General features: G+C 44.6%; 1 pseudogene across 1 annotated transcript in view; it reads right to left on the bottom strand.

The window, feature by feature from the left end:
- The window catches only part of LOC308163207 (glutamate receptor ionotropic, delta-1-like), a 139,872-nt pseudogene that overhangs the window by 7,973 nt on the left and 116,701 nt on the right, over positions 1–15,198 (bottom strand). Inside the window, exons 9-13 of the transcript in view lie at positions 13,368–13,469; positions 10,090–10,287; positions 6,512–6,833; positions 5,453–5,594; positions 2,781–2,976 (exon numbers count right to left, since the gene is read on the bottom strand). The product of the transcript in view is annotated as a glutamate receptor ionotropic, delta-1-like (transcript). The remainder of the gene's footprint in view (positions 1–2,780; positions 2,977–5,452; positions 5,595–6,511; positions 6,834–10,089; positions 10,288–13,367; positions 13,470–15,198) is intronic.

The raw sequence follows: 15,198 nt of genomic DNA, 5'->3' as shown, positions 1-15,198 counted from the left end.
ACATGGATGACCATACAGACTCCTGCACATCCTACATCCACTTCTGTGAGGAGGAGATCTGCATCCCCAGACAAACCATCGTCATTTATGGCAACAATAAACCATGGTTCAGCAAGGAAGTGAGACTACTAAGAAAGGAGAAGGAGGCAGCCGACAGGAGCGGAGACAGAGACACCAAAGCCAAATACTCTCTTAGCAACGCCATCCGTAATGCTAAAAAGACGTATAAGGACAGAATCAAACAACAAGTCGGCGATAATAACACCAGAGCTGTATGGAAGGGACTACAATCTGCCACGGGCTACAAGAAAAAGCCCCCCCCCAGCCTCTGCCGACCCGAATCTCCCAGACCAATTTAATGTGTTCTGCACAAGGTTTGAAGCTCCACACAGGTCCCCCCCTCCACCTACTCTGCCCCTCCACCTACTGCCACCTCACCTGCTCAACTCTCCATCACTGAGCATGAGGTTCGGACCCTCTTCAAAAACCAGAACACCAGGAAAGCTTGTGGTCCGGACAAGGTGTCACCTGCTTGCTCCAGTGTTTACAGACATGTTCAACCAGTCTGTTAACTCATGCAGAGTCCCCACATGCGTCAACTCAGCTGTCATCATCTCGGTGCCTAAAAAGTCCAAGATCACCTGTTTGAATGACTACAGACCGGTCGCCCTCACCTCTGTAGTCATGAAAACATTTGAGCGCTTGGTTCTGCCCCACCTCAACGCCTCCACAGACCATCTCATGGACCCCCTGCAATTTGCATACAGATCCAACCGCTCAGCAGACGACGGAGTCAACCTGGCGCTCCACTATATTCTACAACACCTGGACAACCGAAACACCTATGCCAGAGTCCTGTTTGTGGATTATAGTTCAGCCTTCAACACCATCATTCTTGACCTCCTCCACAATAAACTGGCCCAGCTGAATATCCACCCCTCCATCTGTCAGTGGATTACTGACTTCCTCACCAACAGACAGCAGTATGTCAGGAATGACCCTCACCTGTCTCAGCCCCCCACAGTTAACACCGGTGCTCCTCAGGGCTGTGTGCTCTTCCCCCTGCTCTACTCCCTGTACACCAACGACTGTACCTCTGGTGACACATCTGTCAAGACCATCAAATATGCAGATGAAACCACCATGGTTGGCCTCATCACTGACAACGACGAGACTGCCTACCGGAGGCAGGTCGGCCGCCTGGCGTCCTCGTCTGCAGCCAATAACCTGGAACTCAACAACACCAAGACAGTGGAGGTGATTATGGACTTCCAGAAAAAGGCCCCAACTCACTCTCCACTGGTCATCAATAACTCCCCTGTCACATAAATTATTTAATTATTATTAATTATTACAATAATGGATGAATTCAAGTTTCTGGGCACTTCCATCTCCAACACACTAAAGTGGGATAACAACATCACAACATCACAACATCACCCATTTAGTTAAAAAAGGCCAGCAGCGCGTGTTCTTCCTCCATCAGCTGAAGAAACTCCACATCAGTCGTCACATCCGGGTCTAGTTCTACAGGGCCGTCATAGAGAGCATCCTAACATCCTCCATCACTGTCTGGTACGACCCTGCGTCTGCCCGATCCAAGGCCAAGCTACAAAGAGTCGTACGGACAGCTGAGCGGATCATCGGCTGCCCCTTGCCTCCCATCACAGACCTCCATAGCTCCAGATCACTGAAGAGAGCACGCAAGATTGTGGCTGACCCCTCACATCACATCCAGCTCACAGCTTGTTTACATTACTCCCTTCTGAACAGCGGTACAGGGCCACCAGGTCAAAAACATCACGCCACTTGAACAGTTTCTTCCCCAAAGCCACAGCCCTCCTCAATAACTCCTGATCATTGCACCTTGCACTTTACATGTTCTTGCACTTAGTTGTACAGTATATTTATTCATAATATTCACTCATATTGGTACTGTATATTTTGTCTGAGTTTTGTTGTATTGTTGTCTTGCTGTTGTATGTACTGTAGCTTGTTTAGCATGGTAGAATACCAAGTCATGTTCCTAGTGCACTGCACATGGCGAATAAAGTAGAATTTAATTTAACAATTTAATTTATACCCATACCTCCTCTCTCCAATCATGTGTCCTGCATGCCATATACTGCTAGAGGGCATTATAATTCAGGATGAACAGACATTTAAAGTAGAGTTAATTATTAATTCATAATTCATTTAAAGGCGGTTACCATGTGTATGAAATCAAAAAGCTTCTTTCACTGCGAGAGGAAACGTTGTTCTCATTCTCGGGTCAGTTGAGCCATTTGCGGTGAACATAAAGCTTCATATGGTGTTATATATATATATATATATATATATATATATATATATTAGTATGCAATTAGTATACCCACGCATCCAACCTTTGAAGCAAACCTTAAGAAATGGCAAAAAATAAACCAGTACTGTAACTATAACCCAAAAATAAATATCCGGCATATTTACTGTCACCATACTCTGTATAAGTGACTGTTCAGGCTAAAAAAGAAGCGACCTCTAGTGATCTCTGTGTGTAAATAGCAGATTTACATTCTAAAAAGGGGGTCTATTTGACCCCCAAGGCGGCTCTACTAGTAGGTAAAATAGGCATGGCTGTTGTAGTGTTAATATGCACTGTCCTGACTGTCCCCCGCCCCCCCCCAAAAAATACAAAAATAAAAAGTAAGTGCTTTGTCAGTGCATTGAGCATCGGAAACGTGCCTTACAGATATGACATTGTTGTTGTTGTTGTTGTTGTTGTTGTTGTCCTCATGGCTCACCTTGCGGACGCCCTCAGAGGGGCTGGACACGGAGTTCTGGTTGCCGTGGTTGCTGTTGATGGTCCTCCAGAGCTGGGCGAAGGTGCTGTCCTGCTGCAGCGGGTTGGTGCCTTTGGCCCGGAAGTACTCGTACACAGACGAGCCTCTCACCGTCCCGTAGGCCAGGTCCTTCTGCCTGGACAGGTCCCGGAAGGTCCTGGAAGGTCAAGGTGACTGTCACTTTTTATTTGTATTTGAAAGAAATACATTACACTGGAAGCTACTGTATTCACATCATAGAGGAAATAAAACAATTCATCAGGTGTGAAATCGGGGCCTCTAGGATGAAAAGGATTGGGAATCCCTGAAAAGGGTGGAAACAGTGGCGCCCCCCCCCCCCCCCCCTGCTGTTCTGCTACAGTAATAGCTCAAATATACAATAGCATATATGTGTCTAAGTGTAGGTCCCCTAGCAGGGACTTTCCAAAGCTAAGAGGGAGTCAGAGTCTCAGAGTGTGGGCCAGAGGACAGTATAACATTGGATGAAGAAAAAGTTCAAAGGGTGAGTTCGCAACATTGTTGCATAAATTCTTTCTCTGATTTGCGTTCTCACAGCCCTTCATGTAAACAAAGTAACATACGCAATCGAAGCAACAGACGTGGTAGTGTATTGGTCAGAAAAAGAGAAAATTGCCCGTTCGTCCCGCTCTTATCCAGATCAACACGCCTGCGCTGTTGTTTTCCTATGGACTGCCTCGAGCAGCGTTCTCACCAAAAGCGAAGCGAAGCAAAGTGATGGATGCGTCGTTTCTAACCGAAGCGAAACCACCCTTTTCAAGCGGAGCATCCGAGGGTTCTTTGCTCCGGGAGCGACTTCGAATGCGCGTTCTCACAGCTCCAAACGACGCAGAGCAAAGCGAACTTTATCCTAAACTCCGTTTCAAGTGAAGCAAAATGTTCTAGTGAGAACACCCCCTAAGAAAAAGCAGTACACCCCAGCAAGGAAAGGCAAGGAACCAGCTGAAAACCATGACTAATTAGGAGGCAACTCTACCTCCAATCTGTGCTAATTAATGTCAGCTGGGTTAGAATATATTGATGGGCTATAAAAGTTTATTTTTATTTTTTGTTACCAAGGTGCAACACAACAAACATCTAATGATGGGTAAAAGCAAAGAGCTGTCTCAAGACCTTCGCAACCAGATTGTTGCAAAACATGAAAATGGAATTGGCTACAGACGTATTTCACAACTTCTGAATCTTCCAGTAACCGTTGGGGCGTTATCCCTAAGTGGAAGCAACATCACTCCACCATCAACCGGCCACGCACAGGAGCTCCTCGCAAGATTTCTGATCAGGGAGTCAGAAGGATACTTAGAAGAGTAGCCAAAGAGCCAAAGACCACTAGAAAGAGATCCAGAAAGACTTGGAGGCAGCAGGTAGAACTGTGACAGATTTGATGACAGCTTTGCACACACTTGGCATTCTCTCAATCAGCTTGGTGTGTGTGTGTGTGTGTGTGTGTGTGTATATCAGTGGAAAAGAAAACTGAACACCGCCCAGCCTTCTCTTCTCCAGAATACGTGGGAGTAAACCACACAAAAAGCACAAGGTGTCTACTTTGAAGAATCTATTCTGGTACAGTCATCGCTTAGTGATGTCAACAATCGGTTGCTTGCTTTCTGCTTTGACGGTGCGAATTCAAGTATATCACAACACCACCCTTGTGGAATACCGTAAATGAAAAATATATCGTGACGTTAGAATTATAAGGTTCTATCTCCATTTTTGGTCAAAATTGAGTTTTTTTACATAATCTGATCCATTAGGTGTTTATTAATGCCTGTGTGCTGTTATTTTTAAAATGTTGACATTTTTGAGTTAGTAATTAATAAAATACAAAGGTTCCATCTCACAAAACATAATGGAATGTAAAAACGTTAACGCTCAATATCTCTGAACTGCCCTAAACGGAGATAGAACCTTATCATTCTAAACTCACGATACATTTTTCATTCAAAAAGAAAGTGTGTATTTGACAATAATCCTGTCAAGGGGCTCGTAGGAGCGTTTCAGACTCCTTCATCCCATCAGCCATCAGGCTGTATAACGCTGCCCGCTGCCCCCAGGCCTGGTGGTTAGAGTATAGAGTCAGTATGTGTCTCAGGAGGTAGAGGCTGTGTCTCAGGAGGTAGAGGCTGTGTCTCAGGAGGTAGAGTCGCGTCTAATGATCACAAGGTTGGCAGATCAGCGGTTCGAGCCACGGCTGGCCACATGTCGAAGTGTCCTTGGGCAAGACAATGAACCCCAAATTGCTCCCAGTGAGCGGGCCAGCGCCTTGCATGGCAGCTTGCCGCCATTGGTGTGTGAATGTTTGTGTGAATGGGAGAATGAGAGGCTGTTGTAAAGCGCTTTGGAGCAGCTTTGGAGCAGCAAAAAAGGCGCTATATAAGTGCAGTCCATTTATCATGGAGCACTTTTCTGACCTCACACTGACTTTTCTTTGAACACTGTTCTTAATGTGCGTAGCTGTGTTTCTCTTTTAGTCTGGATCCATACTGCTGTGTCCACTCTATTTATTCCCTATTTTCATTCATTATCTATTATGTGTGATATGATCTGGTTATGTCTGCCCATAGCGTGAATCATTCTTGCGTGATGTTGAAGGTTTGCTTTGGTAACTGTTGCCTCACCGTACGGTGTTGTCCATGCGCGTCACGGTCTGGCGGGCCGCCAGGTTGGCTGTGTAGGAGGAGCAGACCACCAGGGTGAACAGCCACCAGCTGCCCATGACGATACGCAGGGCCACCGAGGAGCCCAGGACAGAGTCACCTCCTAGGGCAACACAACAACAACAACAACAACAACAACAACAACAACAACTGAGTCGACAGTTTTTCTCATACAATACTTCATAATGGTTACATTTTCCCTGACCCTGTAATGTAAAACACTTTACTTCAACACAGCACAGGCCATATTGGGCATATCTATCTATCTATGTGTACTATTGCTACAACACCAAGAGATAGTGATGACCACTGTTAATTTTTATTATTTAAATAAAACCCGTTTTGAATATGTGACACGGTCTGGTGAAAAGGGCCGCATTTCGGCAATTCTCAAGTCGCTCAAATGAGCAAAAAGCTTCTTTAAAAAGATATATGTTTTAATTTTTTACGGCATAATATGAAAGTTGAAGTGTTGAAGAGCCCACTTGATATAACATACAACAGTTTTAGGATCACTAAATACTTACAATTTGTGAATTGGATTCACTGTCTCGTCTGCTGTAGGCTACTGGTAAGTGACACATGGCTTGTAAACAAACGTACGTTTTAGGACGTGTTCAAAAGCAAGGACTATGTATGTGATCATCTAATTATGTGTAGCTATTATGTGTTTTTAGCATGTTGATGTTCTATCCGCATGTTGTGATGTGCTAAACATGCAGTTAGATATTTATGGCGATGTTCTTTCTTAGCGCTAGCCTACTAGCAGCTGTTTTGCGTCTGTTTTGATTCAGAGCGATTTTCTCCACTATTTGGTTTGAGGTGTAGCAACATTACAATAAGCATATCTTCTTCTACTATTTTCAGATTTCAATGTATGACACATCATTTGAAAGCTTACAATCTGCACTGGAAAAAACAGAAAAATTACCTGCCCTATATATATAATGTTACTGTACCAGCCAGAGCTTTTTGAATGACCCTCTCGCCTCTCTTAATGTGCCACTTTACCCAGCTCACCTTGCTGCATGAACGCTCCATAGACGATCCAGACGGCGTTCTGAAGGGAGGTGGACGACACGGGAGAAGGGCTCTGGGAGCGCGCCGTGGACTGGACACGGCGCAGGACGAAGATCATGACGCCCACCACGGGGATGCAGGTGGCGAGGCAGGCCCACACGGCCGGGTCGAAGGGCGCCAGGAGGGAGAAGACGTAAACGTTCTCCTCCTCGGACTTGCTCATGAGGATCCCGATGGAGTAGTCCAGGTAGCGCTGGCTGAAGTCCACCACGGTCTCGCGCTGCGGGGTGATGGTGAGGGCCGACATGGCCAGGTCTGCTCTCTGCGGGGGGATGACAATACACAGAAAGTATATAATAATAATAATAATAACAACAATAATAACAATAACAACAATAATAATAACAACAATAATAATACTAATAATAATAATAATAATAATAATAATAATAACAATAATAACAATAACAATAATAATAATAATAAATAATAATAACTAGACAGGTACAATTCCTGTGGAAATTGTGAAGTGTGCTTGCCCCCCCCCCCCGGACCACTCCACTGCATCCCCCAGCGAAGACCGCGTTTCTCTAGCTCACCAAGGGGCCGAGCTAACTAGCGTAGGCTAACTAGTTAGTGCTAGTTAGCTAACTCCCCTGCACCCCCCGGCGAAGACCGCGTTTCTCTAGCTCACCAAGGGGCCGAGCTAACTAGCGTAGGCTAACTAGTTAGTGCTAGTTAGCTAACTCCCCTGCACCCCCCGGCGAAGACCGCGTTTCTCTAGCTCACCAAGGGGCCGAGCTAACTAGCGTAGGCTAACTAGTTAGTGCTAGTTAGCTAACTCCCCTGCACCCCCCGGCGAAGACCGCGTTTCTCTAGCTCACCCAGACATGGACCTCCATAAATTAGTAGTAATTTTAGTAATTTTGCCATTTAGCAGACGCTTTTATCCAAAGCGACTTACAATTACGAATTACAGGGACATTCCCCCTGGAGTAACTGAGGGCTAAGTGCCTTACCCAAGGGCACACTAGTAGTGGTGTGGCTTCAGGCGGGATTTGAACTCACAACCTTCCGATCACAAGTCCAACTCACTATCCACTAGACCACCACTACCCCATAACAGACAGACGTACCTTACTGATGAGGTCCATAACAGACAGACGCACCTTACTGATGAGCTCTATAACAGACAGACGTACCTTACTGATGAGCTCCATAACAGACAGACGTACCTTACTGATGAGCTCTATAACAGACAGACGTACCTTACTGATGATCTCCATAACAGACAGACGTACCTTACTGATGAGCTCCATAACAGACAGACGTACCTTACTGATGATCTCCATAACAGACAGACGTACCTTACTGATGAGCTATATAACAGACAGACGTACCTTACTGATGATCTCCATAACAGACAGACGTACCTTACTGATGATCTCCATAACAGACAGACGTACCTTACTGATGATCTCCATAACAGACAGACGTACCTTACTGATGAGCTATATAACAGACAGACGTACCTTACTGATGATCTCTATAACAGACAGACGTACCTTACTGATGAGCTCTATAACAGACAGACGTACCTTACTGATGATCTCCATAACAGACAGACGTACCTTACTGATGATCTCCATAACAGACAGACGCACCTTACTGATGAGCTCTATAACAGACAGACGTACCTTACTGATGAGCTCTATAACAGACAGACGTACCTTACTGATGATCTCCATAACAGACAGACGTACCTTACTGATGAGCTCCATAACAGACAGACGTACCTTACTGATGATCTCCATAACAGACAGACGTACCTTACTGATGAGCTCCATAACAGACAGACGTACCTTACTGATGATCTCCATAACAGACAGACGTACCTTACTGATGAGCTCTATAACAGACAGACGTACCTTACTGATGATCTCCATAACAGACAGACGTACCTTACTGATGAGCTCTATAACAGACAGACGTACCTTACTGATGACCTCCATAACAGACAGACGTACCTTACTGATGATCTCCATAACAGACAGACGTACCTTACTGATGAGCTCCATAACAGACAGACGTACCTTACTGATGATCTCCATAACAGACAGACGTACCTTACTGATGAGCTCCATAACAGACAGACGTACCTTACTGATGAGCTCTATAACAGACAGACGTACCTTACTGATGATCTCCATAACAGACAGACGTACCTTACTGATGATCTCCATAACAGACAGACGTACCTTACTGATGAGCTCCATAACAGACAGACGTACCTTACTGATGATCTCCATAACAGACAGACGCACCTTACTGATGATCTCCATAACAGACAGACGCACCTTACTGATGAGCTCTATAACAGACAGACGTACCTTACTGATGAGCTCCATAACAGACAGACGTACCTTACTGATGAGCTCTATAACAGACAGACGTACCTTACTGATGATCTCCATAACAGACAGACGTACCTTACTGATGATCTCCATAACAGACAGACGCACCTTACTGATGATCTATATAACAGACAGACGTACCTTACTGATGATCTCCATGACAGACAGACGCACCTTACTGATGATCTCCATAACAGACAGACGTACCTTACTGATGAGCTGCATAACAGACAGACGCACCTTACTGATGATCTCCATAACAGACAGACGCACCTTACTGATGATCTATATAACAGACAGACGTACCTTACTGATGATCTCCATAACAGACAGACGCACCTTACTGATGAGCTCCATAACAGACAGACGCACCTTACTGATGAGCTCTATAACAGACAGACGTACCTTACTGATGATCTCCATAACAGACAGACGCACCTTACTGATGATCTCCATAACAGACAGACGTACCTTACTGATGAGCTCCATAACAGACAGACGTACCTTACTGATGATCTCCATGACAGACAGACGCACCTTACTGATGATCTCCATAACAGACAGACGTACCTTACTGATGATCTCCATAACAGACAGACGTACCTTACTGATGATCTCCATAACAGACAGACGCACCTTACTGATGAGCTCTATAACAGACAGACGTACCTTACTGATGATCTCCATAACAGACAGACGCACCTTACTGATGATCTCCATAACAGACAGACGTACCTTACTGATGAGCTCCATAACAGACAGACGTACCTTACTGATGATCTCCATGACAGACAGACGCACCTTACTGATGATCTCCATAACAGACAGACGTACCTTACTGATGAGCTGCATAACAGACAGACGCACCTTACTGATGATCTCCATAACAGACAGACGCACCTTACTGATGATCTATATAACAGACAGACGTACCTTACTGATGATCTCCATAACAGACAGACGCACCTTACTGATGAGCTCCATAACAGACAGACGCACCTTACTGATGAGCTCTATAACAGACAGACGCACCTTACTGATGAGCTCTATAACAGACAGACGTACCTTACTGATGATCTCCATAACAGACAGACGCACCTTACTGATGAGCTCCATAACAGACAGACGTACCTTACTGATGAGCTATATAACAGACAGACGTACCTTACTGATGAGCTCTCCCATTATGCCATTCCACGAGCCGTTGGGCAGCGGGACGCCGTACTGGCCGTCGCCCACCTGGTACATCTCGTACTTGAAGCCCAGACTCTGGGCCAGAGCGTCCAGAACATCGATGGAGAAGCCTTTATAGCGCTTAGGCTGTCCAAGGACGTTCTCCGCCACCATAACGAAAGGTTCCTCCTGTTGAAAACAGGTACAGAACAACACCAGTGGGGTTCAGAAGTTCCAGAACCTTCCAGCGATATATGTCTTCTGTTATGCCCCTGCCCAGTTTGTTCTGTTCCCTGTCTGTTGAGGTGGTGAGACTGAGGCCTTGTCCACACCAGCATTTTTATACACATGTCTGTATCCACATGCACACGCATGAACGCAATATAAACGCTGTCATTGAGCATTCCACACCCGTATGTTTAAACGCAATATAAAGGCTGTCATTTAGCATTCCACACCCGTATGTTTAAACGCAATATAACGCAATATAACGCAATATAAAGTCCATTCCATTCCATAAATAAAGTCCATTCCATTCCATTCCATTCCATTCCATTCCATTCCAAACGCTGTCATTGAGCATTCCACACCTGTATGTTTAAATGCAATATAAACGCTGTCATTGAGCATTCCATGTTTGATTTCTCCCATGTTCATTTCTTTGTTTCTTTGTTTGGCAGGGCGGTGAGTTGATTTGCTTCTGTTGTGTCCTGATCCGCCCTGCCATTGATTATTAAGGTAGCGGGAGACGCCTGTTCTGTTTATTCTTATTTGTGGAGGTTTTGTTGATCTAGTGTTTCTTTGTGTAGGCATGAGGGCGGTCCATTAAAACATGAACCCTTTTACACCCTCTCTGTGACTGATCATTTTCTCATGTTGTGGCTTTATGAATACGGCTTTTGTGCAGTAATTTAGTTTGGTCCATGTAGTTTCTTTGGGACTGTCAGCCGTAACACTTCTTTATGAAGACCAGCTGCACTGCGGAAGTCAAACTTCATCTTCGTGAAGAGTTCTCCTGGGTGGCTATTGACCTGCAACACTGAGTGCTATGGAGGTGCTGAACACTTTATCTGCAAGAAATGACTCCTCTAAGTTTACCATGGCTCTTTTTTATGGCTGGACATGTCAGGGCATATTTGAATGAGTGGGAGAAGGAGGTAAAGAGAGGAGCTGCTTGGATGGTCGCAGAAACTACTTGATTAATTGGCTGAACTGCCAAGCGTGAGCCGAATAAATATGGAGCAGATATATACATGTATATATATATATATATACATATACATATATATATATACAGTACAGGCCAAAAGTTTGGACACACCTTCTCATTCAATGTGTTTCCTTTATTGTCATGACTATTTACATTGTAGATTCTCACTGAAGGCATCAACACTATGAATGAACACATGTGCAATGATGTACTTAACAAAAAAGTGTGAAATAACTCTAAATATGTCTTATATTTTAGATTCCTCAAAGTAGCCACCCTTTGCTTTTTTGTTGTTAATAAAATATTTGTTGTTGTTGTTGTTAATAAAATATATAATAATAATATTAAATATATATATATAATAACATATTATAATTAACACATATTATATTACATATTATTATAATATATTTAATTAACAACAAAAAAGCAAAGGGTGGCTACTTTGAGGAATCTAAAATATAAGACATATTTAGAGTTATTTCACACTTTATTGTTAAATACATAATTCCTATGTGTTCATTCATAGTTTTGATGCCTTCAGTGAGAATCTACAATGTACCACCACAACCCACTACCACTAGGAGAGGAGAATGGTTCACTATCCACTAAACCACCACTAGGAGAGGATAACCACCACAACCCACTACCACTAGGAGAGGAGACACAACCCACTACCACTAGGAGAGGAGAACCACCACAACCCACTACCACTAGGAGAGGAGAACCACCACAACCCTCTACCACTAGGAGAGGAGAACCACCACAACCCACTACCACTAGGAGAGGAGAACCACCCCAACCCTCTACCACTAGGAGAGGAGAACCACCACAACCCTCTACCACTAGGAGAGGAGAACCACCCCAACCCTCTACCACTATGAGAGGAGAACCACCACAACCCTCTACCACTATGAGAGGAGAACCACCACAACCCTCTACCACTATGAGAGGAGAACCACCACAACCCTCTACCACTAGGAGAGGAGAACCACCACAACCCACTACCACTAGGAGAGGAGACACAACCCACTACCACTAGGAGAGGAGACACAACCCACTACCACTAGGAGAGGAGACACAACCCACTACCACTAGGAGAGGAGAACCACCACAACCCACTACCACTAGGAGAGGAGAACCACCACAACCCTCTACCACTAGGAGAGGTGAACCACCACAACCCACTACCACTAGGAGAGGTGAACCACCACAACCCACTACCACTAGGAGAGGAGAACCACCACAACCCTCTACCACTAGGAGAGGAGAACCACCACAACCCTCTACCACTAGGAGAGGAGACACAACCCACTACCACTAGGAGAGGTGAACCACCACAACCCACTACCACTAGGAGAGGAGACACAACCCACTACCACTAGGAGAGGAGAACCACCACAACCCTCTACCACTAGGAGAGGTGAACCACCACAACCCACTACCACTAGGAGAGGAGAACCACCACAACCCACTACCACTAGGAGAGGAGACACAACCCACTACCACTAGGAGAGGAGACACAACCCACTACCACTAGGAGAGGAGAACCACCACAACCCTCTACCACTAGGAGAGGAGAACCACCACAACCCACTACCACTAGGAGAGGAGACACAACCCACTACCACTAGGAGAGGAGACACAACCCACTACCACTAGGAGAGGAGAACCACCACAACCCACTACCACTAGGAGAGGAGAATGGTTGGCTGTCTGCCTGCCAGCCAAGGACAGACTGTATGGTGGAGCTTATGTATGTACTCTATGGGTTTGATGTACTTTAGGATGCCACAAATCAATTGTACAAATGTGTCCTAATCCTACAGCAGAATAGGTATCTTCTTTGACCATTTCTGAATTTCGCCAGTCCAGTAAGATCCACTCTGTATTCATTATGTTGACAATGCTGGAGTGAATAATTATGTTCAGTGCATAACAGTGCAGCATAACTTCTTTAGGCCAAGAAATGGATTTCCATTTTGTTTGTTGTTAACATTGTCATGATGCTCTTGGTGTTTGAGTTGCTAAGAAACAACCAATACATGGCGTCACTTACCAGTAATGTAACCACCTGGAGGGTCACTCCTTGCATGCCGTTCTCTGTCCGGCTCTCCTTTAGACTACCATTCAGACCTCGAGTGGAGTCCCAAGTTGCAATCTGAGAGAGAGAGAGAGAGAGAAAGAGAGAGAGAGAGATTTGTAGGGACAGACCACAGAGAGAGGAACAAATATCTCAACAAACTTATCAGCAACATAATTAAACAATGAATTATCTTCAGTAAAAACACAAAGGGGGTATACACTGCCTAATCTATTCCCTCTATTTGGCACTAGTGTGACTACCTCATTTGAAGCTCAGGAGAAAATGGTCATGCAAATGTATGAGCTGGTCACCAAGGCAACAATTGGAACCTATAGATACACCTTTTCAATTGCTCTTTAACCAAAGTGTACCTAATGAGGTGGCCAGTGAGTGTACAGAGGGGGAAATAAGTATTGAACACATCAACATTTTGTCCAGTAAATGTATTTCCAATGAGCCTATTCAAGTGAAATTTGCACCAGACTTTGGTATTAACTCAAACAATCCAGACGAAAAATCTAAACATTAAAGTCCATATATAAATAAAGTTGTGTGTAATAAAGTGGAATGAAGCAGGAAAAAAGTATTGAACTGAAATTAACTGAAATTAATTCAATACTTAGTGGAGAAGCCGTTGTTGTAATGACAGCTTCACGGCACTTTCTGTATGAAGTAACTTATCCCCCACAATACTCAGGTGTGATTTTGGCCCATTCCTCTACACAGACTGTCTTTAAATCATGAAGATTGCGGGGGGCCCTCTTGTGAATCTGGATCTTCAGACGCTTCCACAAATGTTTAATTGGGTTTAAGTCAGGTGATTGACTGGGCCATTCCGTTGTCCTGCTGGAAGGTCCACCCACGTCTCATCCTCAGCATGCCCAAGAACTTAAAAAATGCTGTGAGCATTCATTAGCAGGTAGGCCTCAGAATGGCTTCAAAGCCCAGAGATACTAAGCTCAGGCCTGGGAGTCGTGGAACTTCCCAGTCCGTAGACAGCTCAAGGGCACACACAATCTTTCAACCAAAACAGACCCCCCCGCCTTCACAGCCCACAGACACCCATTACCCCTCCTTCCTCTCCTTCTCTGTGTGATATGCAGCGGCTCCCCCGCCTTCACCTCCAAAAGATAACTGTTCAGAGATTGATATCCTTTTCTCATCCTCTCCTTCCCCAACATGTTTTAAAGAAAGCCTGCGACTACAGGTGGAATATGACTTACTTTCCACATACAAAGCCATATACTTACTCACAAAAAGTTCAATTCAGGGTCTACGATGAGATAAAGCCAACATGTTACTAGCCCAGCAAGCTCAATCCTCCCATCTTATTCCTAAGATCTACAGTGAAACAGATGAAATAGTGACAGACCACATGGAAATCAACAGCATCTTCAAATAGTACTACAGTAGTTTAGCCATTAAAGCCTTAAAATGAAACATTTTTTTTCTTTTTGCACTTCAACTATGCTGCAATAACACTGAGACCAAAAGGGGGCGGACCCTCTCAGGTGCGCCTCTGATCACACGATCTCATTAATTGTAGATGTAGTAGACTATCAAATCTTATCCACAATCTTCTGAGGGCTAAGTGCCTTACTCAAGGGGCACACTAGTGGTGGCGTTTCAGGCGGTATTTGAACTCACAATCTTCCGATCACCAGTCCTTAGGGACCTAAGTCCTCTTAGCAGCAAGGTTAGAGAATGTCATCCCACAAATAATTGCACCTAACCAATCAGGCTTCATTTAAAATAGGCACTCTCGCTCAAATCTTAGGCGACTTCTCAATATTATCTATTCACC

The sequence above is a fragment of the Nansenia antarctica genome, assembly GCF_963989245.1.
Source record: "Nansenia antarctica genome assembly, chromosome: 8".
NCBI lineage: Eukaryota > Metazoa > Chordata > Actinopteri > Argentiniformes > Microstomatidae > Nansenia > Nansenia antarctica.
Note: the sequence above shows the minus strand (reverse complement) of the source record. Positions and strands in the feature narration are given on the sequence as shown.